Source organism: Gavialis gangeticus, unplaced genomic scaffold, assembly GCF_001723915.1.
Source record: "Gavialis gangeticus isolate Ggan-Ray unplaced genomic scaffold, GavGan_comp1, whole genome shotgun sequence".
Taxonomy (NCBI): domain Eukaryota; kingdom Metazoa; phylum Chordata; order Crocodylia; family Gavialidae; genus Gavialis; species Gavialis gangeticus.
Genome location: NW_017729032.1, coordinates 262526430 through 262553492, shown reverse-complemented (window position 1 = coordinate 262553492; position 27063 = coordinate 262526430).

Genomic DNA, 27063 nt, shown 5'->3' with positions numbered 1-27063 from the left:
TCTCCTAGTTCTTTCCTGTTCTAGTTCTTAGCAAATACACGCAGTCCTCAACTTGCAATGTTTCTAGTTACAATGTTTTGCACTTACAACATTTATAACCTGACACCCTGTTTCAACTTTCTGATGTCAGTTTTGACTTTACAATGCTTGATCTGATGCCACATCATGCCAGCGAACAAGTTTGCTGCGTTGCCCATCTCCCTGGAGAACATCCGTTCAAACTTCCTTGGACACTTTCTTTAAAAAAGCAGAAAAGACTCCAGAAAAACCTGCAACCAAGACTCCTGACAAGACTCCAGCCAAGAGCCCTTCAAAAAGTCCAACTACGAGCCCTTCAAAAACTCCAGCAAAGTCACCTCAAAGAAGTTCTTCCATATCAATAAGATTGCTATTTACAATGCAAATGCATTAATGTAGTTGTATTATTCATCTATAATTGATTGCGTACAAAATTCTGGGTTATTTTTGGTGAAAATAGGGTAATCGGACCTTGGTTAGGGAACCAATCCCCATTTATAGCATTGTTTCTTATGGGAAAAATGGTTCTGAGTTCCAACATTTTGACTTAAGATGCAGTTTTCAGGAACCAATTATGTCGTAAGTCCGAGGACTGCCTGTACTGACTATCATTGTGATCACTGTAGCTTCCACATTAAAATAAGTATAGCACAACACTTTCCTTTTGCTGATGAAAGAATTACCCTTACATAGAACTTTCTTCTGAAGCATTCATGTGCATTACAATAGGGAAGGAAGTAGGAAGTAATATCAGTTTAACTGTATAGATGAGTGGGAGCAGAAATATAGATTGTATTAATTGTCTGGTAGTGCTGTGTCCAGGGATCTTCTGAAAGGCCTATATGATTTTCAAAGCTTGTCTATTCACAAGTGGTGCAGTTTTAATGGTGCTGGTACATTTAGAGGGGTACAACTCCACTACTCCGGGTGAAATTTGATCACTATAGAAGATCTTGGAGCAGCATCACATATTTCCCTGTGGGAAGGGAAGTAAGTTGTACCAGCATGAGGTATCCTGATAGAGGGTATCCCAATCAGAGGATGTACGAGTATAACTGCTTTGGTACAGAAATCACACACCTCGGTGATACAGTGGTGCAGAAGAAATGTCCAAGCCATTTTTATTCCCCTGGCACATGTTCATTTAATAGTGCAATGGGATCTGATCCCCAATTCCAACAATTGTGCCTTCTACTATCTTACACATGCATGGTGACAGGTGTGATTGTGAAATCAAGGATCAAATCCCAATCATGCCATTACTATTTGCCAGAGCAGGAGGAGCCCAGGTTCCCCCTGCATTGGTGACTTGGAAGAGGAGTACCCACAGGTCCAGTCTAGCTGACAATCAGATGATGGTCAGCTGGCCCCCAGGATTTTACCGTTGGACTCAAATCAGCTCCACTGTATTTTGAGGCCAGACTGACCATCAGCTGATAGTTGGATGAAGCCCTGGACCATACTGGTGGTAGTTTGAGTCCCCAGCGTAATCCAGGGGCCAGAGCTGACAATCAGTTGATAGTTGGCCGTGACTGGAGCATCCCTAAGTGTAGCTTGAGACCAGGGTTGTCCTGGCCAGGTTGTCAAAACCCTGTGCCCTGCAGGTCTGGCCAGGGTGCTTGGGCTGGGGAATCAAAGACTTCTGGCAAGGTAGAGGTGGGGAGGAGCCAAAGAGCTTCCCCCACTGGGTACATTAAACCCAGATGGGATCCTCTGATCCCTGTTGCTGGGCAGCCTGGCCAGAACAGCTGGGCATGAGGTTTAAAATTTAAAAGGGGTGGGGAAGCTCAGGGTAGCTGCCTTAACAGTTTTCTTTAAAGCTCGCTGTGTACTGAGACCCACAGTACGAGGAACCAGTAGCTGGGGGTTGGGAGTTTAAGCCACCCCAGATACCCATTCCCGAAATTGCAGCTGGGGAGTAAATTTTCCACCTTAACAGTTGCTACTTCCATGGGTGTTCCAGGAGCTTAAAGAAGTGGGAGTGCAACTGGAGGTCTGGGGTGCTTTGTAAAGGTCTAAGGCCCAGTGAACCTGAGACTGGGGAGACTCCCTAATGTCAGCCTCATGGCACCCCATCTGCCACCATGGATTGGAGTGGGGAGGTTTGCTTTGAATGTGAACCCCCTCCCATACAGCAGGGAAATTAAATCTGAGGGAGGGGGTCAGGTAGCATTTACCTCTCTCCCCTGCAACCTTTTCCCCCCTTCAGCTCCTTCTCCCTTCTTACTTGTCAGATCCTGCTTTCCCTGAGCACATGAAAGTGTGGGGCAAATCTGGAAACACTGACCTTGAAAGAAACATACCTGTAGTAATTTGCATATAGTACTCATAGACTTAATTCATCCAGTATTGATGCATTTGATCTGTTTCTGAAAATTGCTGCAAATTTTAGTCCAGGTACTCCATACACTTTCAAGCAATACTTTTATACCTATTTATATATAGTAGAAACCTTTTTTTATTTTTTTGCAAATATATACCTCTACAGACCTGTCTCATGACTGATATGGTTTACTTGACAGTCCAAAAACCATATCTACAGTTTCACCATCATCATCCCCATTACAATAACTCCACCATGCTCCTGCATGCCCTCATGCCCACTGCCATTTTGAACAATTACAGTCACAGGTAACCACCTCCATTACTTCTACTCTCCTTTCCCCCTCCTACCCCTACTCCCCCACAATCCCTGTTTTCCTCCCCAAACCTTAGTCCACATCATCTTCATCATCCTCTTCCTCCCCATTGTCCTTGTTGCTTACACCTTTTTTGTCACTAACATTGTCTTCTTCCTTGTTGTTGTCGTCTTCTCCAGGCATTTTGTTTCTGAACATTGTGTGGCAGTCTTTTCTTTTCCATGCATCCTCTGCTGTCTTCTCCCTGTTGTCTTCATTTGGCTTCCCATAGTATACCTGCAACTCACTCATTCCCATTCTGATGCAGTCCTCAGTTGGGAAGTTTGTATGTCTGTACATGAGAAAGTTCCTGGTTTTCCATAGGTAGGGACTTGCTGTATTTGAGGTGGCTGCCCACTGATGTTGCAGTCTGAGTACAGGGCCTGGTGCCATTTTCACAAAGTGCAGCAGGTCCTTCCATGCTTCTGATTGGCTGAGGGGCACTGGAAGTCCTGTCCCTCCCTCCAGATTGCCAGATGGCCCCAAACCAGGGCTTGCTTATTATTAATGCATTAATGAATGGCTTTCAGGGACTTAATCCCCTCATTAAGCCTGTGGAAGCTATTAATTGATGTGTTACTAAGCAGTCTAAACTGTGGTTTAGAGGATTAAGGGGATTAAGCCCATGGAAGCTGTTAATTGATGGATTATTAAGCAGTCTAAAATGTGGTTAATGGCTTCCATGGGCTTAATCAAGCCCATGGAAACCATTAAGCGCAGCTTAGATTGCCTAAAAATAATGCATCAATTAATGGCTTCCACGGGCTTACTCTCTTGATTAAGCCCATGGAAGCTATTAATTGATGCATTGTTGTTAAGCAGTCTAAGCACCTAATTAAGCTCTAAAATGAAATATCTTATTAAAATAAAGCAATGGACACCATGAATTACAAGAAATACCAACTATATATACTTTATAAACTGATACTAACTACATATACTTTATTAATACCACCTATATACACTTTATTAAATAATACCATCTAAGCACTTATTTCAAGTCTAAACTGAAATAGCTTATGAAAATAAAGCTGTATTATATACAACATGAATTGTAATGAATACCAACAATACACACTTTATTAAAGAATATTATAAAAGGAATTGAATGAAAATGAATGCTAACTCGATGACAGGCAGTTCATGCTGTGTATTAAATGTAGGCATGCTGCACCCAGCTACAGTGGCTGAAGACATTCTCTGTCTCTGTCTGGAGAACACTTGTCCATGCATGGAGATGTCACACTTAGCATCCAGGGAGTTCATAGGAATGGTGAGGCAGCATTTTGCCAGGGCATAAAGATATGGAAATCAGTCACAGACAGGGTCCCAGAACACAGGCATGGACACGGGCATCTGGCATTCTGTGATGAAGTTCATGTAAGCAGCACGTTAGTTGTCATGTCTTTCCTCCATTCTGGGATTGATTTTAGTAGCTGAGGGACACAACTCAGCAAAGACACTTGTTGGGGGTCCAAAATGCAAACAGTACTAAAGAAGGGGGTAGCCAGTAGGGCTGTGCAAGATGTCGGCAGCTGTTTTGTTTTGGAGGTGTTCCGGGCTGTTTCAGTGTCTGAAACACCAAATGTGAATTGAAATGGAAGGCTTAGAAATATCTCCACAATGAAACGAGGCATCGGAAACATTTTGGAAATGTTTTGGAAATGTTTGAGAAAATATTGGAGTTTTGGAGCTGGGCTTGCAGGGAAACAGCTGTATGCTGCTACCCTGCCATGTGACTCAGCTCCGCAGGGAGCAGAGATCTGCACTGGGGGTCTCGTTGCTGCTGCTGCCCATCCCGCACTGCCCCGGTGATGCGGGGCTGCATAGGGTGGGCAACAGTGGTGAGGAGACCCTTGGAGCAGATCTCTGCTCCCTGCACAGCCAGGTTGTGCGGCAGGGTAGTGCTGGTCACTGTTGCGTGACTGGGCTCTGCAGGGAGCAGAGATCTGGGGCTGCACAGGGTGGGCAGTGGCAGGGAGGAGACTCTAGCATGGATCTCTGCTCCCTGCAGAGCTGAGTCACGTGGCAGGGACCAGCAGGCTTGCTCACTACTCTACGCTGCTTCCCTGGCCTGCAACCTGGCATGACAAGGATCAGAGATCTGTGCGGGGTCCCCTTGTCTGCATGGAGGGCAGTGGCCCTCCCCTTCCCCCAGATGAACCACCCATGGCCCCATGCTGCTCCCTGCTGAGGCCCCAAAGCCTCCATCCCCAAGCCCCACCCAGCTGGGCAGTAGGGCTGTGTGAAGCTTGCAACCCATTCAAAACAGATTCAGAGAAGATTTGGCAGAACTGAATCTCTGAAACAGATTTGGCTGAAATAGGGCAGTGATCTGAAACACCAAAATGAATCACTGTCCTCCAAAATGGCTGAATCCAAAACCAAATTGAAACACAGCTGTTTTGCACAACCCTAGTAGCCAGCTGTCTGTACCATGGTGGCAGTGACAGGTCATACCTGTAGTAATGGTTCAGGTTCACAGCTATTGCCTGGAACAGCTCCCTTCTGCACTGGTTTCCATGAGGACAACTTGACAGTTCTTGCAATGCCCTATCTTTGACCCAGCTTATCAAATTCATCACCATGTTGTATGCATGGTGATTAACAGCCTACTGGCCTTCAAACCACATCAAGAGCTCCCTGAACTGGGTGGCACTGTCAGCCAGAAACATCACTTGATCTTGGATGTCATCTTTGTCCTAAGAGATTACAAAGTGAGCATTCGCTGTGTTCTGGGTGTGATTTCCAGCTCTTCACTCACAAACTGCTGGTAGTGCTGCACGTACTTGATGTGGTAATGGACATCATTGAACCAGGAATTTCATCGTGTGAGCACAGGCTGTCATGGCAGTGACACAGTGGTATCTTCTTTGATTGCTGACAAACTCCCTGTACTGGACCTTACAGCCTGGACAGTGCTTGAAGGCTTTCTCGAAAGAAGTCACCAGGCAATCCACCTTGGGGAAGTGTGTGCACCAGATGTTATTTACTAGGGATAGAATGTGCCCATTGCAGGTGGCATGAACGACATTGGGTAGCATTCCTTGGAGCACACTGGAAAAAGTCTTGCATATGTACATGGCATTGTCAGACAGGAACGCTGAGATCTTGCTAGAGTCTACACCATAGCTGACAGGTACCTTCATGGCTTGGAACATGGTAGAAAACTTGACAGATGTGAGGTGGATTGGCTCAGTTTGAAACACAGGCAGGTCTTGGTTGCTCCAGCTTCCTGGTAAAAATAAAATGTGAAGCACATAGTTGTCCTGAGGGTCAGTGGCTTCATCAACCACAATTGAAAAGGGATGATACTCTGCCAAGGCAGCCTTTGTGGACTGTACATGTGAAGCAATTAATGCAGGGAGATAGTCCTGGCAAAGCTTGTTGACACATGGAAACTGCTAGCATTTGCCACCTTTTGTTCCAGGTAGCCCCTTAACTTTGGGTGATCAAGGTTCTCCAGTGGGATGTTCACCGCTGCAAAAGCCTTCACAAAGGAAAATGCCAGACTGCTTTCTGTGGTCCTTTTTAAACAGGGAGGACATGGTCTCTTGCTTCTTGCTCTGACCTTTGGCCTCTGCAGCAGCCTTCCTCTTCATGCTTGCCTTGAACTCCAGAAGATGATCAACGATGGTTTTCCTGGACACATCTTGGCTAGGGACAGACATTCAAAAAACCAGAACCTGAATTGATTCAATCTTTGCAGATTAGTCTAATCTGCCTAAGTTGAACCCGTTTGCAACTGAACAGACATTCACTCTGGACTGAGGAATAGATGTGGCCTCGGCTGCAAGGTGCTGGGGGGGCCAAAGTGGGGTGCATGGCCAGCCCAGGCAGTAGCCTTGACTGAACTGGCCAGAGAGAGGTTGTGTTCCCCCCTCCCTGTTCCACTGGCAAGGACCTGAGTTGGATCTGCTGGGAGCTTCCCCCTTGCTACTGCACCAGCATAGCCAGGCATGTCTAGATGCCAGCCGGCATGGCTTCTGAGGCAGAGGGGGCAGGGAGGGGGTTATTCCTGCTCTACCCCCAATGCAATGAAATATATGTATTTTCATTTCTACCTAGGAGAACTTTTACAGTCTCTGCTCTCTCCTATGCCTGATGAAAGGTGAGTGTGCCTGAAAGCTTGCAGATAAATACAATAATTTGTTTGCAAATATCTAGTTGGTCTAATAAAAGATATCACCTCTTCCATGAGTTTTGATTCCTTTTGCATGCTGCAGAAACATGCCTGTGGGTGCTTTTAAAAGCAGGCACCAAAACCCTCCTGGCTTCCCTCTGACTGACTCCTAGACTAAGCCTGTGTCAGGGCTCAGACTCCAATTTGATTCCTCTCCTCCCCTTCTTCCCCACCTCTTCCTTCCCCCATACTTCAGGATGCCAGGGTTTCCCACCCTTTTCTGTTTTTTCAGCTTTCTTCTTTTTCTGCCCCCTCCTGCCCCACACTCTTTGATTTCATGACTTTTTATAGTCCCTGCATTTTTCTCAGGGTGTGCACTTTTTTGTGGAGATCTCCTGAATTTGCAGTTTCTGTGAAAATCATGAAATCAAATATAATACATTTTGTGTTCCAAATCAAATTAGCCAAATCAGTTCCAAATCATATTGATTGAGCAGAACTCAATCATTCTAAAAACCATATCACCTGTACTGGCCCCAGCAGTATAAAAACCTGCCCTGGTAATGAGTTTCCATAGTGTCTCGGCCTCTTGTGGGATAAGATCGAATGTAGGGAGGATCTGAAGTCCTGGACTTAAGAGTCTGGGATGAAGGATGCTTGCCTGTAGTACCTGGGGGTATCTGAGTCCCAAAATCTCCAGGCTAGGGCCTGCATGTAGAATGCCTGCCAATGGTTTTAGGAGCATCTGAAGTCCCAGAGTGAGAGGTCTGGGATGAAGAATGCTCGCTGGTTGTAGCGCCATATGTGATGTTTAGAACGATTCAGTTCGCCTGCTCAATCAACATCGTTTTTGGAATGATTGAGTTCTGCTCAATCAATATGATTTGGAACTGATTTGAATAATTTGACCTGGAACACAAAATATATTATTTAAAAAAAAAGTTCTCATTAGCATCTCAGTCTTTTGGCGACGATAAAATGTACCATTTTGAGACCAAAGGGAGGGTGTCAGGGTTGGTTCTGGCTCTCTCAGTGCTGGCCTGGCATTGCAGTACCTCTGGACACATTGCTAGTTCCCTGTGGAGGGAACGCCTGCCCAGTTTTAGGGGACATACTCACACACACTCTCTCCCATTCTCATCAGCATGTTTGCCCAGTATGGGCTACATGTTTTGTAGTCATGCTAAGTGTTGGTTGCATTTAATCAACTTCTCAGTTAGTTTCCATTCCTGAGCACATGCTGTTTTTTGGCAAAAGTGTAATGATAGACCATGCATTTAATAAAGTTTCCTTGTATGTGAATATAAGATGGTGGCTTTTCCTCCATGTTGACTGGAAAGAAAAACCTTGTCTTTTATTTGAGTAAATATGGTAAATTTGTTATTGTTTTCCATGTATAGAATCTAATTATTGGTGGGTTGTCTTAAATTCAAAGTCATTTTGGATTCAGGTAAATATGATATCTGTAGTGTTAGGGAATTGAGGAACACTAGTTGTGGAGAAGGGCCCCATGGTATTAGGTACTGTACAAACATGGAATAAAAAACAATTTCTGCCCCAGAGAGCTTATAAACTGACACACATGCAGGACCCATCTGAGGTAGGATCTGTGATTATTAAATTGTTTAGATATGTTTTTCACTTATGATGAAATCATAAAACATGCATTTCTATTTGCCAGTGAGCCCAGACTACTCCATTCTGCTTTCAAGATCAGCTGGAACCCAAACTTGTGTGTGTGTGTGTGTGTGTGTGTGTGTGTCCCTCGCAAACTGTTTAACTCCCTATTGGAAGCCTGGGAATCTCTGCAGAAGCTGCATTTTAACCAAGACGGGCTATTCTTGTTTCTCATTTTAGATTCACTTTGCAGATATGATAAGCGGATTCTTTTTGCCCTTAAATTATGGCAGTTATGAGTAATCTTTGCTCTGTATGTGATTTCCCCCCCACCAAAATGAACAAATATTTTGTGCCCAGAAAGAAAGTTAGAGATTAGCTGTACCAGAACATGAAGTACCAGTTAACCTTAGGCCAAGCACAGCTGAACAACAGCAACACAGACTTCCCTTATGCTGCACTGCCAACTGTCTCAAACTATAAACCTTCAGGGACCATTAAATAGAAGTTAAGCATCCTTATTTAAATGTACCCTTTTTAAGTTTCCCTTTTTTATTAAAAAAAAATATAGTTGAACATCTGCTGGCATTTTTTCCTCAGATAAAGGAAGATTTTGAAGGGCAGCAGGTAAGTCTTTTGCAGAAGGAACAATTTTGAAATGGTTTAAGGCTGCGGCTGCTCTTTGATTAGTCAGGTCAGTGACATTAATATTGTTTTAATGCATATTTAAACACAGTCTGACCTATATACAAGCATTTTTAAGACACTGATTCTTATTTCAGGGCCTCTGCGTGACCCAGATGGCATCTTGCAATTGCTTTTCCTGTGGTTGGTTAGGTACACTCTCCCCTTTCCTACTATCTCAAGTGCCTTAGGATGTCCTAGTGCATTGGTTGGGGCATTTATCTGGGCTGCAGAACACCCAGGTTCAAATCCTGATTTACAGCAGGGTTTTGAACAGTCTCCTACCTAGGCGAATGTCCTAACCATGGGACTGGAGAGTATTCTGAGGTAGGTCAGCTATTGTTGTTGAAGAAGTTCCAATTAAATAACTCTTTGGCCAGAGGAAGATCGAGCAAGAATGACTATAGTGTGTAGAGACTCCTTTGGAAGGTGGGCACTTCTAGTTGCAGGTGACTGAAGGATCTGGTTTATAGTGAGGATGAGAAAAATGCTTCATATAAAATATACTCCACCCTGTACCTTCACTCAAAGGGGTGGGAAAGGAGTTGCATTCTAAACTCAGTCTCAGAATTTGGGGGTACAGGTTGTAGCCGTGTTGGTCCAAGGACATAGGCAGACAAGGTTGTTTTGGTAAATGTGTATCTTTTATTAGACCATCTAAATAGTTGGGAAAAAATGGGATTTCTTACTGCAGCTCTTATCTAAAGTGTATTAAAAGCCAAAAACAGATGCAATGTAACATGTTTATAGTTCCAGTTCTGAAGAAAAGAAGGTTCAGCATGATTTTTGCTCTGAGAGATGTCGGTGAGAAGAGTTTTTTTTTGAGAGAGAATAGAGCAAAAAACCAGCCTCACAAATAAGGGGGCTGAGGAAGGAGACCATCAGGCTAATGCTGAGGAACTGGGAGTGCAGAGTACTGATTGCTTTCAAAAGGGAGGGAGCAGTACAGGTCACCGAGCCACTCACTTATTAGGCATGTGAAGGCAAAGAGGCATAAACCTGAAGAGTGGTGGGTGGGAGTTTATAAGAGGTTGGAATAAGCATGTTGACTTGATAAATGCAAACTCTTACATTTTGTCATTCTCGCACTATGATTTTATGGGCTCACCTGAGAGCATTAATCAGCCTCATTTTGGGTTACAAACAGGGAAAGGGTCAACCATTAGAAGACTCTGGGCTCCACCTTTAAAGGAACTAAAGAGTTGTTATAGTCCAGGGCATCTGGGCAGCTGGGGCCACAAGCCATGCAGTCACAGACCCATTGGTCATATGTTGTGTGGGTGCCTCCCCCAGGCTTTCCCCCACCCCACAGGCTGCTGTGCATTGCCCCCCTCCCCAGCGTAGGCAGCCAGTTCTTTCTGTTGTATGCACCATATATATTGCCCAGGCCACTCTCAGCTGTGCACACAGTTCAGCTCCCCATTTCTTCCAGCCATGCATACTGATCTCCCTTGCTATGTACATAGTACCCATTCATGTGACTCTCTCCTTTCCTCCTTGCTCCCAGCGCCACACACCAGCCACCTGCAGTGTGGGCAGACTCCCTTCTTTGTCATGCATGGTAGCTCAGGCAGTTCAGCCTCCTCCTGGCTGCTGCAGCAGGAGCAAATAGAAAGGGTGAATGGTTGCTAGGCAGGAGCCCACAGGCCACATGCTAAGCCTTCAGGGGATCATCTGTCCTGCACTCTACCAGTTGGACAGGCCTGTTGTAGTTTATGCTATAGCAGGCAAGGCATCAGCCAAACAGAAGCCATGTTTCTGACATAAGCTTAAGAGAAGTTTGCAGCAGAAAACAGAGTGGTGTTCCCAAATTGCCCCAGAGCAGACCACCACAATGCTTTGCAAAATAAAAGACCAGGTGGGAGATGATACTACCTTAACCACAATGAACAAAAGTCAGTGTGGGCTGTTAAGGAAGATATTTCTACTGTTATGGGGAAATTCCTCTATTTCACCGACCCACATCAAAAGCAATACTTGTTAGGTAAACAAAATATTGTAGGGACATCTGAAGTGTTCATTAGATACTGTGAATGCAGGCATAAACTGGAATTTTATAAGCGCCTGAATGTCACTTTGATGGATAGACTACAGTAGGTTATATTCAGTAAATCCTCCTGATCTATATGTGCATTGTCACTCGCAGTGAATTATTGTTTCCAGCTAAAGAGCTTCTTAAAGTACAAGAAATGTCTGCACAAAGTGTGGTGACATATCCCAGCTTAGTGTGGGAAACTCTGACTCGGTATGGAGGTAAAGAATTAGCAAGATCACCGGATATACCAACAGAGCAGTATATGCACCTGAAATGGATAAAACTGGTCAGACGAGCTCTCCAAGTGTGTGCTGTATTGTATTGTATTTGTATTACGTTGACTGGAGGATTTGTGAGTGGTTTCAGGGATTTCAAAGTCTTGGTCAGAGAAGATTTCTTTTTGGCCATTACATAAAATCACTGACTTAGACCTTTATTTAAATAAACAGACGCTCTGGAAAGGAAAAGAGAGGAACAGAAGGAATCAACATTAAAAAAGAGAGATTGAAAATGACATGAGATCAAGACAAAGACTAGCTTCAATTTGTAAAATTCACTTGAGGTGCTTGATATAAAAGCCCTGGCATAATTAAAAGAGCTTTGAAGAAATGACTGTATCTTTATCAGATATGAAAGGGGAGAGAGATATCAAAGGCAAAGAACCATTTAGCACTCTTTTGGAAGTTTAACTTCTCAAGCCTGGTGACATCTGGAGACAATGTTAGGCTTTACTGAACTCTTTTCAGAAAGACTTGGTGCATAGAAAAAATCTCACTTAAATCTTGCGATTAGCTTGTTAACAGCTCTGGGAGTGGCTAGGACAAAACCAGGCTACCCATTTTCCAGGTTAGGTTGTTGATTATTTTTTTGTAACTGCCTGTCTGAACCAGGGATAAAGGAATTAAATGATAATATTTAGTAGGCCTGTGCGAAGCAGCTAGTATTCACGTCAGATTTGGAGTTGGCTGATTTGTGGGACAGTGATTTGATTTGGTGATTTGAATCACTGTCCCAAACTGATTTGGATATTTGGCTAATTTGGCCAAATCTCTGAATCAGCTCCCATCCCCCACTTACTCTCAATGGCTGCTTCGCCCACTCTCTCAGCTCCTGGCTCTTTAAAAAAAGAAAAAGTCCTCAATCAGCAGCTGCTGCCAGGTGGGGGGGGAGGGGACAATTCCTGCTCCCCCATGCCATGTGGGGGGCTCTGCCATGAACCCTCGACCCCCACCTGTTCTCCCAGCCCCTCCCATGGCTGCCCTGCCCACCCCAGCTCCTGGCCCTTGAAAAAATAAAAAATAAAAAGCCCAGAACTCACCGGCTCCTGCCAGATTTGGGGGGGGGGGGGGCGATCCCCACTGCTCCCCACCACCCCGTGCTGCCTTTGCACAGCCCTAATTTTTAGTGCCATATATAGGAGGGCAAAAAAGATGCAACATCAAAAGTGTTGACCTATACCACAGTGTACTGCAACAAGATTACAAAAATATCTGTTAATCACCTTTGCAAAACTCAGCCTACCTAATTTCCTGGTGACTGTAATCATTTTTTTTGAAAGATGGGGAAAAATATAATTCCTATACCCCATTATCATAAAACATCATAGATGATTAGAGGCCTGGGAAGCATGGCTTATAAGGAAAGCATGAAAGAACCAGGACTATGTAGTCTTGGGAAGAGAAGACTGAGGAGGGATTTGATGACAGTCTTCAAATACCTGAAGGATGAGGAGAGAGAGCAGTAGCATAACTAGCATGGGGCAAATGGGGGCGCTGATTTAGAGGGGGTGCCAGCAGGAGATTTTCTGTGGCATGCAGAGCCCTGCACAGCCTGGCCACAGGGAGCTGGGTGTATCTGGCCAGAGACCCAGAGGTGTATCTGGTTGCGGGGTGTGTGTGGCATTATGTCCTTTCCCTCTGGGGAGCTTTGCCATGAAAGACTCAACTCTACCCCTGGGAGGGGCGGTGGGAGGAAATGGGGCACGACGAGTGGCCCCAGAGTACCTGTGCTGCTGCCTACCCCTCAGCAGCAGCAGCGCAGACCATGCTGTGAAAGCAGCAGGAGTAGCGGATGCCGCTTAAGTGAGGAGAGACCAGGCAGGTCATACTCCTCTCCCACTCTCCAGCAGTCAGTATAATTACTTTTTCATCCCCTCCCTTCCCACATCCAGAAAAGTGTGTGATGCCTTTGACAGAGGTTGGAAATTTTCTCTGTGCCTGAAGGGGGCAGAACAAGGAAAATGGTTTCAAACCATAGTCTACTACACCTACTTTGTGCTAGGCCAGGTGGCCATATTCTGGCCTGGGGGTACAAGCAGAGAATTGCATTTGTATTAGAAGTACCCTCTTCTGAGGAAAAGTTGGTGAAGGCAGTGCAGTGATGTCTGGTACAAGCCACCCCACCACTTGTGGTATACAGAGTGAGTCCTGTAGAAGACGCAAGCTAAGAGCAATGAGCAGGCATTGTGGAGCAGGGCTGCACTTAGTGTATATCCCATTGGTATAAATTAGACTAACTTCTCAGTGGTTTTTATGCATGGTATGGCTGGCTAGGGTAGGTCAGGGAGCTAGCAACTAGCTCTCTAAAGTTTACCCTCTCTCTCTCTTTGCACTGAGCAGAACATGGCAGCAAGGAAGAATTTGGCAAGATTTCCATCCTCCACTGTGATATATTATAAACCAAAGCAGGATAGCTGCATCCATGCAGCCCTGAGAATGGTCAAATTCATCTCATGGAGGGCACAGTCACTAGTGAGGCCTGCCTTAAGCACCATGTGACTGCAGCTACACTGGTTCTGGTTTAGGTTTTCCAGGACCAGTGCACCCTCCTTGAAGACAGTGCTTTGGAGCATGGTTAGTTTACCCTGTGGATGTGGTCTTTACACTATATTAAATATTAAGCCTGGATTGCTGAGCCTGGCTTTGAAGAGTTGCGGCATTGTTCTCCTCACTGTTTTTCATTATTTTTAGGTAATGACTGTGGAAAGCTGCAAGCTGACTTGAGTCAATTTTCAAGAAAGGCCAGTGACAGAATTAGAGTTTCTGCCAATCATCCTAACTCAGGCTGAAAGTCTGCAATCAGTTTCTTGGGTGGTAAGAGCACAGCATTGGGAAAGACTCGTGTCAATTTTCAATCATGACAACTATCAGGGCATGCCTTTCCAGAAATGTATCTGCTCGTTTTTGTAACTACACGTTTCAAACAGACAAAGGCCACGATTTAAAAGGAGGGATCCAGGATATAATTTTTACCTCTTATTGTATCAATTTGAGCTGGCAGAATAGTTGGTATATTGTTCATGCTGTTGAAAACTTCTGCCTCAATCATTGCTTTCAGATGGGTACACTATACTCCATCTGAACTAGTGCACTATACTTGATCTGCTCTATTGCTTTCAGATGGGTGCACTCCCCTCGCCACCAATCAGGCACAATGTTTTGTTGGCTACTGCAGGGAGACCGCGTCGCTAAGGGAAAAAAGCTACCCAGTTTTTCCTGAAGCAACCCATGTTCACAAAACCATTCATGGATAGAAGGCAATTACTAGATCCATGCCCATGGTTGTGCTGGACACAGTATTAGGCTGTACAAGAAGGAAGCAGGGCTGCTAAGGACCATTTTCTTCCTGGTCTGTCTTTCAGCCTTAGGTCTACATTCATCCTGTATCCAATATTAGCTGGGGCACATGCATGTGAGTAGGATGTACTTCCTGGGTCATCAAGTCTAGTTTCCTGCTATCACTAGAATGTCACAGAAGCCCTGTCATGGGTGGATCAAGCTCTATCTTAAAATAATTTTGCCCCTTCCATCCTATTGGAAGGTTGTTCCAGAATCTCCTTTCTTTGGTGGTTACAAATCTTTTTTTCAATTTTCCAGGTTAAACATATTAATATCCAGTTTTTAAATCCATTTGTTCTTGTGTTAGTTCTTGTCTTGTGTAGCTTTAATACTACCTTTTCCTCTCTACTGTTTATCCCTTTGATGTATTTATAGAGAATAATCATATCCCTTCTTAGCCTTCGTTTTGCCAGGCTAAATAAGCTAATTGCATTTATAATCCCATATAAAATAGGTTTTCCATTCCTCTGATCATCTTTGTGGCCTTTCTCTGTTTCTGTTTTAGTTTGAATTAATCTTTCTTGAATGTGTGCCTAAAGAATTGGGTACAATTGGGAATTCTAGAAAAGTTCTCACTGGTGCTTTGTACAGTGTCATTATTCTATATCTCTATGGAAAAATTACATTTCTGATACACCTAGGGTCGAATCCTGTTCTATCTATGCGAGGCATTTATGTAGCTTCTGTATCTACCACCTGACAAAGTAGCTTGTCTCCTATGGAAGCTTATGCCTTTCTGAACCAATTACTCTCTAAAGCTGTGTCCCTATGAGTGGGAATGTGTGGTTTGCAGCACCTCAAAAGGCTTTTGAGGTACTGCAAGACACATGCGGTACATGTTAATCTGTTCACTGGTCTGCATATTTGCAGCACAGGGGCAAAATTAGATACTGGGAAATTCTGGTATTTAAACAAAAATCTGCCAGAAAAAAGTGGGGCAGTGCATGTGGCAGCAGCATGTACCACCCGAAACCAGAGCCTGGCCAGCCAGAGCCAAACTCCAACTGCTGGCTGGGCTCTGTGCACCCAGTTCATCACCACTGCAGCCCCAAGAGGTCTCTAGGACCCCAGGTCAGCTGCTGGGGACAACCCAGGTGCTGGCCCCAGCCACCCCTACCCCACCTGGGGCAACTTGGCATGTGCTACAGTGCGTGTGCAGGGGTGTGCCCAGGGACAAGTAGCAGCAGCACAAGTATGTGCTGCTGCTATTTGTCCCTCAGGGAAATGCTTGTGGGTATGTGCTCTAAGGTGCCACCCTGCCCTGCCTTCTGCCTGACTTCAGACTAACTTCAGACCTCTTTAATGTGGTTTCTAAATCATTAACTATGATCCTATTACACCCTATAAAGCAAATACCAAGTATTAGGATTATCTACCATACATTCATTCCATACATCCATGGTTGTCCTTTGTGCACACTCAGAAATACTTCACCAAGGAGTGTTCTTCCCTTCTGCTCTGTTACAGCATTAATTGGGCCCAGTTCTTCTTGACTTCAGTGGGAAGGTCTCATGCACAAATATTAGAGGTTGAAGTTTATTTTACTCCATTTCATTAGAGAGAAAAAACAGCTCAGTAGTGCACACCCACCCTTAATTAGATAAAACCGTCATTAATGACTGTTTGGCATGGCAAAAGAGAGGACCTGGGCCCATCCACTGTTTAGCCCAATAGCCTAATAGCTAGGGCACTTGCCCAGGAAGTGGGTAGTTCAGGCTGCAGACCCTCTTAAGCCAGACTCACATCTTCTACTTCCCCCAAAAGTATCCCATTTACCAGGTCACAGGCTGGGTTGGGCAGGGCTAAGAGGACCTTCTGAAGCCACTGGGTAGCCAAGAGTGAAAGAGCTGTGCAGTGAGAAAGAGAACCTGCAGTAAGGTAAGTGGACTCGTGCCCAAGGGGGTAGGATGCAGGCATCCCTGAATTCTGGCCCCTGCTCCCACACACTGATTACACATTTTGTCCAATAACTAGGCAATGCAAATCAAATACTTTACTGAAGTCCAAATGTCCTTTGTCTAGAAAATCTGTTATGAAAGATAGATAGTATGCTAATATGGTATGGTCTGCCTTTTGATGAAGCTATTTGCATTTTATCCCATTTTCCATTTATTTTCAAATGTTTAATAATCTTTCTTTTTAATTTTTTTCTGAAGCACTGCATATGACTAAGGTTAGACCAATGGACCTACAGTTGTCTGGATCACTTTTTCCTCCTTTCTAAATAACGCTACCACATTTACTGTTCTCCAGTCAAATTGTAACACCCTCAGTTTGAGAGACTTAGGCGCTTGTCATATGTTACACTTTGGACCTGTTTTATTTAGATTGTAGTAAACATTAGTACACGTTAAAGAGTTTTCTGAGCAGTGACACGGTAATGCTTTTTATGATCTCAGCCATCTGGACAGTGCTGGAGCTGGCTGCACGTTGACAATTGGCTGTTTGTTTGTCCCAGTCTTGGCGCTGGAGTGTTGAACTGGCCTCAGTGCAGGGGGAGCTGGGACTTACAGACAGTTGTTTGTTGGTTCCAGCCCCCACACCACATGGGAGCCGGTTCAAGATTCTAGCACTATCAAGCAGCTGGCACTGCATGGGAGATTTTGGTGTGGTACAGGGGCTGGGAACACCAAGCAGCTGTTTGTGAGAACTGCTGGCACTATCTCTGTGGGGCAGTTCAACAATAGCATTACTCAAGGAAATCTGGAGAGACTTCTTGCCCCAAAAGTTCTAATTTTACTTTCATGCAATAGCACTTTGCATGTGTTTTCCTTCTTAAATGTGCAGACACTGGTGTTTTAGGTGTACTTAACACATCCTTAGCATAATGTGTGACAAGACTATAATATTCAAGATCCTTGTTAGGGAACCTGTGATGCCATATAGGACTTCTTTCAGGATTCTGGACTCACATTCTGACTTGAGTGCAGTAACCCCTTTGAGTTTTTCTTCACTTCTGTTTTGGTAATTTTTATTTCCATAGTCTCATCGTATTGTCAGTGTTGCCTTTGCCCCTGGGTTTAACATAATCATCCTTATTGAAAACTAATGCAATGCATCGACTTTGTTTTTGGGACATACTTAGGTTATCTTTAATCTTCACCCCATTCTCTCTGCCTAGCAGATCATTTTTTCTTGTTCTCTTCTTTTTATATAGCTGAAGAACCTTTTGCCATTTGTGTTAATTTCCTTTGCTTCCTGCTCCTGGGAACTGCTCCCCTAGTCATTCAGCTATCTATGTGCTGATAAGGCCACTGCAGAAGCCAGGAAGCAATATAGCAATATATTGACTGTGTGGTGGCTGCTGACACTCAGATTTTTATAAATGAGCATCAATGATTATACATTTGTGAAAAAGTCCTTTCTTTGGTTAATGACATCCACAGATCTATCAAGATGGGGTCTCTGTTAAGACAGGCACTGCAATTAAGATGAGTGATACTGTCTATTGCTAGATAGCCACAAAAAAGCCACCCCCCATGACACGACTGTCCTGACCCTTGCCTCTGACAAACTAGTTGGATCCTTGCTGCTGCAAAGCATCATTAGAAAGTAAGGAAAAGAAAGGGCTGGGGGAAAGTAAATATGACCTTGCATTCCCAGTGGTGGTGTCCAGGGTATTTCTTTGGAGGTGGGGAGAGAGACAGGTACCTGGTCTTTTCCTTCTGTAAGACCTTTTCTGCTCATTTCTCTCTTCTCAGGAAAGCAGCAGAGAAGGATGCCAAAAACAGCAAGGCTTTGCAAATCTTATTCCTTCCCATTAATGGCCTTTCCTGAAGGTGAGGTATGTCTTTTTGGTGATGAGGCTCCCAGGGCTTTAAAGACAATGTTGTTTGGGCAGCTCCTCTAATTTAGGTAAGGAAAGAGTTGGGATGACTGGGGACAGTAGCACTTGGCTCCACCGGCAGCAGCAGAAAACAGCTCCAGAGTGCCCATGCAGAAGCCAGGTGCAGACATTCATTGTGCTCTGATTCACCCCTTCTTGTGCTAGTGTGGGAAAGCTCTCAGGCTCATAGGGCATCTTTATATGTGCTCTCAGGTTAGGTGGTTCTCAGGAGCCACTCTAATTAAAATGCCTGCAGTGTGTCATGTATTTAGTGTCCTGTACTTCAAAATGGTGGCAGGGGCACTTTAACTAAAGGTTGTTGAACATGGTAGCAGAGCATAGGTTGTGCCTGCCACTTTAAGAGGTTTGAGGAGGCTGTGGAGCAGCTGGCAGGTGTGGTTAGACCTAATGAGGTGGTCACATGACCACAAAAGGGCACCCTGGGTATAAGACCAGGCCCTGAGGAGCAGAACTGGCATTTGCTGCAGGGAGCCAAGGGATGAACATCACCCAGCAGAAATATGCTGCTTCCAGAACACCTGAAGGTTAAAAGTAGGAGCTGTGGGGATGGAGGAGGTTCCTGGTCCTGGGACATGGCCTAAAACTACACCCTGCTGGGGTTGGATGGTGCGGTGGGGCTGCCTGTGGTTGGGCAGTCTCCAGGAAATGCCACACCTGGGCCTTCCCAGTGAAAGGCGAGTATGGGGCACTGGAAAGCCTCAGCCCCCATTGCCTTGTGGGTGACCCTGTGGAGGGAAAAGGCTAGGGGAGCACACTCCAACAGAAAAGCACAGGGCCAAGGCCCACTGAATGGGGACCGAAGGCACAGGGCATAAGGCCCAGAAGTCTCAGTGAGGGGATGGTGTAGTGGCCCTAGTGAGGGGGTGTAGAGTAAGCTGGAGGCTGTGTAGAGTAGGGTCCCTGGGGGAGCCTGAAGGACTGTGCATAGGCAGTCAGAGTAGAGGCCCAGTGAGGGTCAGAGAGCAAGTGAGCTCAGAGAGGGCAGAAAAGCTGGCTTGGAGTAACTGTGGTCAGAGAGTGAGAATAGTGTCTGTAGAGGGGCCTGAGAAAGTGGACCCATATGGGAGAGAGGGCTAGCTGCTCAAGAACCTACCCATAGAACCTTGACTGATCAGTGCTGGGGCTTTGACCATGATGGTCAAAGGGCCAGAGCACCCACCACGAGGCCCAACCAGGGCCATCTGCCTGGAGTCCTGCCTGGTCTGAGGTGAGGCTAGGGCCTCTGAGGCCAAAGGTCCTGGAGCAGGGGCCATTGCTGAGAGGGAAAGGGGTTCAGGGGGTTTTGCAGCCCAGGATGATGGTAGAGGTTAGGCTGCCTGAGTAGGAGGGATCCAGGCTGGGGTCTGAATGTCAGCCAGAATACAGTGGGGCCCTGGTTGGGGCCAGAGCCATATAGTGATGCCATCTGCATGGCATGAGACATGGTGTTGGGATGGTATGGAACCGTGTATTATACCCTTGGCATCAGGCATTAAATGGGCAGACTCCCACCTATAAACAACTTCTGAGTGACATCAAAGGCATGGCAGGTGAGGCAGGTGGGCAGACTATCCTAGGCAGGTGGGCAGGCCAACGACTGGACTGGCTTTGAGACAGCACCCTGTCACAAACGATGCCATTTTGAAATGTGGAGACGCTGAATACACATGACGCTGAGGTTGCTGGAGCATGCTAATTAGAATGCTCCAACTGATTGTTAATTGAGTCTGCTCGAATGTGTTGTAATTAGAATGCATTGAAGCAGGCATTGGGCATGTGTATAATTTCCCATACTGCAGGGGTGATATGTAGAGGATGCACATGCATTGCCTGAGCGTGGCGGTGGACCCCCTGCAAAAAGGCACCACTGGCACTGTCAGCGGTGCCTGCAGAAAGTCACCATTTGCCACCCTGCTGCTGACAGTCCACGATCCCTGGTGGCCACCGCTGATGCTGCTGGTGGCACCTGTGGGTGGTCACTGACCTTTGGTCAGCACTCACCACCCCCCTGCCACTGACAGTGCCGGTGACATCTGCGGGAGCTCCGTGCTTACTGCCACTGGGCTTCTACCTCTGCCACGCTCCTGCTGCTGCCAGCCCAGCTGTGCGCCTTCAGCCACCGGGGACACGTGCCATTCATGCTGTACTGAGAAGGCAGGTAAGATCCTGAGGGCTAACATTTTAATCAGATTTGTAGGATCTGAGATATTCTTTGGGAAGTACAGTTTTGAGTAGTCAATCTGTAGCTTCTTTTGTGAACTAGTTTACTTGAAGAAAGATCCAAGTGTAAAAAGGGATGGATTAGTCATGTAAGGAAGAATGAGATGTCTGTGCAGACTACCAAGTTATAGAAAGGTTCTTTGCTTAACTGGCAATGTTATCTTTTTCTCTCCACCAGGATTCATGTAGAGTTGATTGTCAAGAGCCTGATGCTGCAGACTCTGAGCCATATACTTTTCCACCCTGTTCAAGTCCCTGAAAAACTATGTATGCAAAAGTTAGGTAGGTCTTAACTTTGTAAATGACTTTACTCTACTGCCTTTTATAAGCCAGTGGGCATGTCTACACATGCAATTAATGTAACTGAATATACTCTGGGTCAAATTGACCTGGAGTAAACTGATCCTGACGTCACCCTCTACATGTACATTTAAGCGCAGTAATTTACTGCTGTGCCAGATATCACTTGTATCTGACAGGACTATTCAGGAGCTCAGTAAATTAGTCTACTGAGCCCTAATTACTGTGCATGTATAGACAGTGATGTTTTACTGCACAGCAAATTAATTTGCTGAGTAGAAAATTGTCTCATGTAGACCCGCCCAGTTAGTACTGCTGTTAGTTCCTCAGGCAGTTTAATTCTCACCAAGCAAACTTCAGTCTCTAGTAACATAAACAGAACAATCCAAAATCCTCTGTCCTCTTTGGACATTAGGAGAAAAGCCACTTCCTCCTCCAGGTTTTTCCTCAGAATGGCAGCGTGGCTTTTCCTCCTTGCAAGCTGTTCACTTACAATCAGCCCCCTTCTGCTCTTTCTAAGCTCCTTGAGGGACATTCCGTCATTAGCAAAATGCCCTACAGCTGAATGTCTTGAACAGGGCTGGCTGCCTCTTCTTAAGGGAACTGACCACCCTGGCACAATCCTCCTCCTCCTCAGTGCATTTCAGTCTCTTAGAACTAAGGCTAAGGTGATGGCACAAAAGTAGATGGGTTGGTGTGTTTTCCAAGGACCTGGTGAAGTTGGAACAGATCATACTTAGGGGCTCTAAACACACCTAGTAGCATCTGCTGGTTTTGACACCAGATTTGTTCATTTGTGTACTAAAATAGATGAACTCCTGAAGTGTGTCTGTCATTACATACAAGTTTGTATCACTTGTTTAAATGGATGATCTTTCCAATTTAGCTTTTTAAAATTATCACAATATAGTGATTCATCTTATTCCCTTGGAAATATGTTGTAGTGATTTATAAATTAATTACCAGGATTCTGATAAAGGCGGCCAAGAGAGCAGAAGCCAGAATATTAAAGCTACCCCAATGAATCTCCTGAAGGATTTAAATTACCTTTTAAAAATGTAGCATTGGACAAATTCATGCTCAGTATAACTGCACATTCAACCCTTATACTGGGATGAAATAAATTCTATGATTTTATCTGAGATTTGGGGGAAAAAATCTCTGTACAATTCCCTTCTTTTTACAGAAAATTTTAGTTCAGTATAGTTTAGCTGGTCTTTACATTTTTTGAATGTGCTTTATAAACAGATTGAGTAGGATTATAGTATAAAAGTGAATGGTATATAAATTAGCTGGGTAATATACTCTGGTTCTCTATTACTCTCTGACATTGGACTATATTTTTTCATGAAATGTGTGGAGTTTATCATGATGACTTAAGAAACAAAGAAAAAAACACATTTGAGTGTCTGTAATAACTTTTCAATTGTATCTGGCACTTGGGGACAGATTCTGCTTTCAGCTATATAGCCAAACTTGCATTGGAATCAATGTGGGTTGTGCACATATCACTTGACGTCAGAAATTGGCCCCAAATAGTTATGAAGGCACAGTTATGAGTGCAAAATAGTTGAATACCTCCAGGGATTCTGTAGAGGCAATACACAACATTATGGCTTGTGTATGGAGAATTACTGCATACTTGTTGCTCTTGGAAAGGTCACTAAATAATTCAACCCCCTTCCCTTGCTGCCAATAAAGAATTAATTTACAATGTGCATAGAACCCATGCTTAGAACATAAAACACGAGTGGTATCTTATTTGATTCTATTTATTTCAGATGCAATGGGAATTAGAACCATAATAATGACTATAAATAAACTACCCATTAATGCTGGGTTTCTTTGGATTTTAGCTTGTACTAATTATCTTGGCCCAGTCCTGCTGACTTCAGTGGGAGTGACTCAGGCGTAAAGATTAGAGGATGAAGTTTACATTACTCATTTTCATTAGATAGAAAAAGATTCAGTTTAACAGCAGACACCCTCCAAGGAAAACAATGCCAGAGGAAATGAAACTATTTTCTGTGTGCACTGAAAGCAGGACTTAGATACAGTAGTCTAATTAAGATGGTTATCTGCTGGTAAACAAACATAGCTGACTTCTGTACAGTGGACAGGGGAAATTAAGGAGGAAATGTATTGACTGAGTCTGGAAGAAGAGCTGTGACTCAACAACAGAAGAGAGAAACGCACGCTTTCTCTCTTACACCCACACATGCACACACACAGAGAACAGGTCAGGTTATGGTGGAAAACATTTTTTCCCAGCCACATAATTTTTTTTTCTATCAGAGTATGCTGTGGGAGACTTTTTACACAATCCTGGATCAACTACTCAGACCCATCCTATCTAATCTTCAGGCTCTTCTCTTCACTGCATCTTTTATCCTGATTCTACATGTCTTCCTATCCATTCCATTTCTGTTGGGTACTAAAACATCCTGAAAGATTAAAACAAAACCCCCAAATGAAAATACAGTCAGGCAGGGGAATTTTTAGAGAGACAGCAACTTGTTACTCTGGTGGCTAGCTTCTTGAGGCTGGTCTCAAAGGTAAAGATCCTCTTTTTTTTTTTTTTTTTGCTATTTATGGCATTGCAAAACAGTGGCAGTGATTAATTGTGGAAGCAGTTGGGCTGCCCTGGCCTAATAAAATAGGATAAAATAAAAAATCCAAACGCTATTGTTGTGTGTGGGTCAAACCTCCTTGAAACTTGTTGAGCAAAATAACTGCATCCATTCGAAGCATTAGGCATAGTTGAATTCCTTTTCCTGAGGTGTTGGCATCTCCAAATCCAATCTAAGGCCACTTTGAATTTTGATTGATTTGGGCTGGGAGCTATGCTAAGCATTGTCTGAGCAGTGGTACAGTGTGAACAGCCCCATGGTAGCACCAGCCTGAGGAATGCTTAAGGAGTGAGCTTCTGGAGGGTGCTGAGGTTTAATGCTGTGAGCAAAGTTATTGTCTCTGTTCATTTAATTCTTTCAGCATTCAGAAAAAAAATAGGTCTTTGTGTGCTCTTGTAAATAAACATTGCCTATTTCCACCATCTATTTCTCCTCCCTGGGTACATCTACACGTGCTAAGATGCTCAGTAGATTAATTTGCTGTGGTGTAAAGCGTCACAGTCTACATATGTGTTACTATTAGACCCCAGCAAACTAATTTTCACTGCTTAAGATAGTACTGTCCTTGCTACTGTCAGGGACAGTACTATCTCATGGTAGCAAAAATAACTGCATCTAATAGCACATGTAAACACTGACCTGGGTGTACTTTGCAGCTGGTCAGCCCAGGCAGCAGGGAGCCAGACCTCTGCCTGCTGCCTAGTCACAGGGCTCTGCACAGTGAAGCACTCTAATGCCCCAGCCAGCCCCTCCACCACCCACCATCACCACCTGGAGCCCAGGGCTGACCCCTAAGGCCCCTGTCAGCTCAGGTTGGCTCTGCCCTGGCTCAAACTGCTGTGGTCCTGGATGCAATGCCTACACATGTGCTCTGGTCTGCAGCAGTTTGAACATCTACATGTAGCATTAAGGACCATAATAAATCCTATCTTGGAGGTGTTCAAGAAGAGATTGGATAGGCATCCAGCTGGGGTTACTTAACCCCAGCACTCTTTCCTGCCTGGAGCAGCAGGTCAGACCCAGTGATCTGCCAGGTCCCTTCTGACCTTAGAAATCTATGAAATCCCACCACAAACTGCTCTGGAGTTTATCACGGTGCCTTAATGGTATGTGTAGATGCACCCCTTGGGACCACTTGCAAGACCATGAATCTTGGATACATCTCTGGAGACAGGCTATGAGGCATAGATTTCAGTCCTGCTCCCTGTACTGGTGTCACTCCACCCCAGACCTTGGCATGGCAATGTATCAGAAAAAGAGAGAATAAAGCCTCCTTCACTCTCTTTTCCCCTAGGTTTCCCCTGCTATTATTATTTTTTCTTTCTGTTGGAGAAGTCATTCACAGAGTTGACATTTTAAACTCCATTGGGCCAATGACTGAGCTGAGGTGAGGCATATTGTTTTGTTTGTTCTTTGATCTGTAAATAGATTAAACCTAATATGTGAGCCAGATAGATACAAGATGTTCTGTATGTCTGTCAGGGCCCCTGGATTTCAAACCCTGATCCATGATGCCTTTAGGCAGACAACCAGGCTGTGGCAACATTAGGAGTCTAACCATGTATCTGCTCCAGCTCAGCCTTAGCCCTCCAATGAGGTTCCAAACAGGGGACCAGCTGACCTAGGAGGACAATGGGAGCCACAAGGCCCTCATGGGAGGGCTATAAAATCCTCCCACTTCCTGCAGTGCTTTGTCCTTGGAACAGTACTCCCAGTATCCCTGTGGTGGATGTCTGGGCCTGAATCTTGTATCCTTGCTCCTGTCTTGGACCTCCTGGCTCTGAACCCCTGCCTTACTCCTATCTTGCCCCTACCTTACACTGTCCTGAAATATCTCCAACCTTGCTCTATTCTTGTTTTTACCTTGGGCAGCAGTACTTTATTCCTGATTACCCTGTCCTGTGTATTGGATCCCCTGGCTCCCGACCTCGGGCCTGTTCTTGACCATGGATCCATTTGACCCTGAGTGTGATACATTCGACTTGGATTAACACTTTTCTTCTGAACCCTGACTCTTCCCCCCACCCCTTACTCCTCATCTGGGTCATATCTATGATAGTGTCCTTCCAACCCCTCCTAAGTCTTCGAATTTTCCCCCAATCAATTGATTATGGCTATGGATGTTCATAAACTTTCCTGAAATTTTGGAACTTATTAGCTGTGGCATTTCAGAATTAATGGATTATAGATTGACAGATGGATAAACCAACAGATCAAGTTGAGCAAAGGGCCTTAATTTACTTGCCAAGACATTAGTCACAGGAAATGTTCAGTCACCTGTGACAAATAACAAATAGCCAAAGTGAATGATATGCTGATGTCACTGATATGCTGAAATACATTTGCACTAACTTTTTGCTGAACAACTCTGAATAATGAACAAATTAGTAAAAATCAAAGTCCATTGTGGATAATTTATGAAGAGAAAAAAGAGGTAAATTAATAACTGCAAATATTTCCTTTAGTTTTACTCACTGGCCAATAGAAATTCAATCAATACCTAATATTCTAGGGCTTTTTATGAACATAATTTGACTGAATTCAGTATATCTGGCAAAAAGTGTGCAAGCAAGAAGAGACATGATTAAGGAACTACTATGATGTAACTAGACAAACTAATATATTTTGACCACTGAAAGTGGTTCCTGATAAAACCTTAATTATATATGCCTTGTCTCATTCCTGAGGGGGATATTAGACTATAGCCAGCAAGAGTATTTGCTGATATAATGCTGTTATGACCAAAGTTCTCCTTCTGCTGATTATTTGGATGACAGTAGTGGATCAGATTTCAAGGGGAATGGACATCTACACAAATGTGATCATACCTAGCAGTCATCCTAGCCATGATGGCAGAAGTTTAAAGATAAATACTACAAGCTGGACTGTACATTACCAACCAACTAGAATCCAGGTAAAACATTTGAGAATACTTATCAGAGCTTTGTGAACCGACAGGTAGGACCTACATTTAAGCAGAAGAAAATCAACTATAGCCCAGCCCGGACTGGCAAGCTCAGCGGACAAACAGGTAAGAGATGGGGATAAGGGGATCGCTGGGACTAGGGGGTCAGTATCCACATCTCCAGGAGGTCTGAAATGCCTCTACACTAATGCCCCTAGCATGGGGAACAAGCAGGAGGAACTCGCCCTCCTGCTGGCTGACACCAGCTCAGACATTGTGGGGATTACGGAGACTTGGTGGGACTCCAAGCATGATTGGGCGGTGAATGTTGAGGGCTATAGGCTGTACAGGAGGGACAGGATAGGAAAGAGAGGGGGAGGAGTGGCACTCTACATCAAGGAGGACTACAC